The sequence below is a fragment of the Fulmarus glacialis genome, unplaced genomic scaffold (genome assembly GCF_000690835.1).
Source record: "Fulmarus glacialis isolate BGI_N327 unplaced genomic scaffold, ASM69083v1 scaffold9035, whole genome shotgun sequence".
Lineage (NCBI taxonomy): Eukaryota > Metazoa > Chordata > Aves > Procellariiformes > Procellariidae > Fulmarus > Fulmarus glacialis.
In genome coordinates this window covers 315-3,265 of record NW_009211119.1, presented here as the reverse complement: position 1 = coordinate 3,265, position 2,951 = coordinate 315, and positions in this window count along the sequence as shown.

Below are 2,951 nucleotides of genomic sequence, written 5' to 3'. Positions count from 1 at the left end.
GTTCCCAGGGGAGCCCTCGCGGGGCTGCGGGTGATTTTTGGCACTAGGAAAGATCCCGGAGAAGCCCAAGCCCAGTTGGGAAAAGGGAGCATGAGATGGGAACACTTCTCGAAGCCGCTGAGCTCTTCTCAGGGTGGGGGGAAGCAGGACCAGCCCGAGTGCTCTGACAGGGATTTTTTCTGCACATACAACTGGACAGTCCTTGCGAGAGACAAGAAGAGATTTCAAATACCTTCCCATGGGGGCAGAGGAGCCCGATGGAAAGGCTTTTGGTGCATTCTCTAATTCCAAATATCATCTTAACTAATTCTTCCATTGCCAGCCAGGTTTTGCAGCCTGGCTTTCGGCTGTTATGAATAGCACATGGCGCGTAGCTTTGGGCTGTGCTGGCTATTCATAGCCCTTGGCAAACAGCGTTAAAAACACCCACTCCTTCAGTTACCTCTTGCTCCCAGGCAGGTTGGGAAGTTGGGGACATTCTTAGATGTCACATCCTTAGATCCTCTGCAGAGCCGTGGGGACGTGCCACGGTGTAGGTCCATGGCCGAACTGAGCCATCGTGGAGCTTGTTGGAAGCCCAGCCAGGGAGCCGCCCTGTGGTTAATCCCCCCGCTTTCAGTAACGGCCATAAGGCCCTGCTGAGCTGGTTTTAGAGGGCAGCCAGCCCCTGGTCTGCGGGGAGAGGGAGGAGAGGACGCAGGGCACATTCATATCTCTTAGGTCCTCCCCAAAAAAATCATCTGGGTGTTTTGCCAGGCATTGCAATCCCCAGACGCCCCTGATGCTGCCAACTTGGGTTTTTGTCCTCACCACCATCTCCAGGATGAGAGACCCGGCCCCTCTCTTCCCCTGCCACCTGCCCTGGCAGCGGTGACAGCCTGAGCTCCCCCACCCCATCCAGGGCCGCAGCGGCAGAGCCGGTGGCATGCCGTGCCGCTCTGTTTCTGCAGCTGCATCGGTCACCAGCATCACGTTTTGCTTTACCTGCAGGAGCAGCAGGGTCCCTGCCCGGGCCGTAGGCACAGCATCCCCAGCACAGCAGGGCATGGCATGCCGTCCTCCGTAGCGTGGGACATGGGGCTGGGATTTGGCGACACCTTTCTCCTGCTTGCAAGGATATCATCTCTGGAGGCTTTGTTTTGGAAAGTCTGTGCCCTCGCTCAGCTGGAGGAGATGGTATTTTGGGAGATGGAGGCTTGCAAATGAGCTGTAGGTTTTCTGAAAGCCAAAAGCTTGACTCTACCTTCCCTCCAAAGAGGGTTTTCACTCTGCAACTGAGGATTACACCTCTTTCTGGACACCAGAACTAGCATGATCATTCCTGCAGCTCCCGGAGTTCGGCTCAGCTTTGCCTGGCTGAGCGTGGCAGGGGGTCGTCACCCTCCTGGGCTGTGGGGTGGGAGGGGGTGGCGAGGAGAGGGCAGAGCCATCGGACTGGGCAGCAAAACAACCCCCAAGAGGGTTCACCATCAGCATGGGCTGAATTCCCCGGTGGGGCTACGCTGGCCTGGTGCTAATGTAATAACGCGTCTCTGCTTGCAGAGAGAGAGAACCAGATGCTGTTTTGGAGATGCTATGAGACAAATGGCTGCCGCGGCTGTGGCAGGGAAGAGCACGCTCAGCCCTGGGCATCAACGCTGCTGCTCTTGCTCTCCGCTGGGATTGTGATCCCTTCTGACAAGGCAGCAGCCTGGGCCAACCAGTCTGGTTTATCCGTGTATCCCAGCAAATGGATCCCTTTGGTAGCCCTCTACGGTAGCTGGCGGTGCACCTGTAATGAGAAGGTCCTCCATGCCGTGTGTCTTGGCGCTCTGCATGTGAGGACAGAAGATGGACGGAGTCTCGCAGGACTGTTCTCTGAACACCACGAGACACGGCAGCTCAGGACCCGCGCAGCTGGCGGGGATGGACTTGGCCGGTGGTTGACAGCTCGTGTCTGTGAATGGCCAAGGCTCTATCAGATAAAGTGGAAGAAATTAAAGCGCTCAGCTACAGTTGAGAATTCGGCTTTGCTTTTAGTTGGCTGTTCATAAAACTATCACGGTCAAGTAGTGCTCTGTGTAAGCGAAAGGGCAGAAAATCCTCTCTTGAAGAGCATAATGACTTGCTTCCCTTGGCCAAGAGCTCAGCAGCCCTCATTGTCATTTCTACACTTCTAGCTGTTGCTGAAAATGTTTTCTTTTCCCTCCAGGCCCCTCCTGTCGCTCCCTGCTGGGTGCTGGGGGTGTGCGGGGCTGGCGGGTGGCAATGCCCGTGATGCCACGGTGCTCCTGCCGAGGACGCGATCCCACCCAGAGCAGGGTGCCTTTAGTGAAGACAGGGGACATGAAAATAAAAGGGACAGGAGACTTAGGGTATCTTAAGCCACAGCTGCAGACTCTCCATCGGGATGGAAGGACCTCCTTCCACACCTGGACAGACGGTCGTAGAGCCACGGCGCCTCCTCGCCCCGCTACGCTGCTCGTGGGGCTGTAGCTGCTCGGCTCCTCTCCTCGGGTCCGTCCTCTCCCCAGCCGGTGTGCATGGAGCCGCCTGAGCGCTGAAAATACGGATGCTGCCTAAGTGCAAAGTGTAATTACAAGTTATCCTTTCATTTGCTGACACCATTTTGCTTTGGATACTTGCACGTATAATGCACATCTTCACGTATAATGATTGGAGCAGATATTTATCACCACGACAGCACGGTCTGAACCAGGGAAAGGGCTAAGCCAGCTGCTGTATGGGCCTTCGGTTTTAAAAATAGCTTTTATTTGCTTTTCTGTTAACGCTTTCCCTCTGGTTCCTGAAGATGCTTTAGCTCCTGAGGTCTGCTAAGGCTGATGATGAGTGGGAAATGGTAGTTTTGCACATTGGGATGCACATTAGTGGCTCCATGCGCCCCGTTAATTAAATCAGTGGCCTCCGCAGGGCCTCCCTCCGGTGCTGCCGTGTGCCGATGGGCAAGGGCC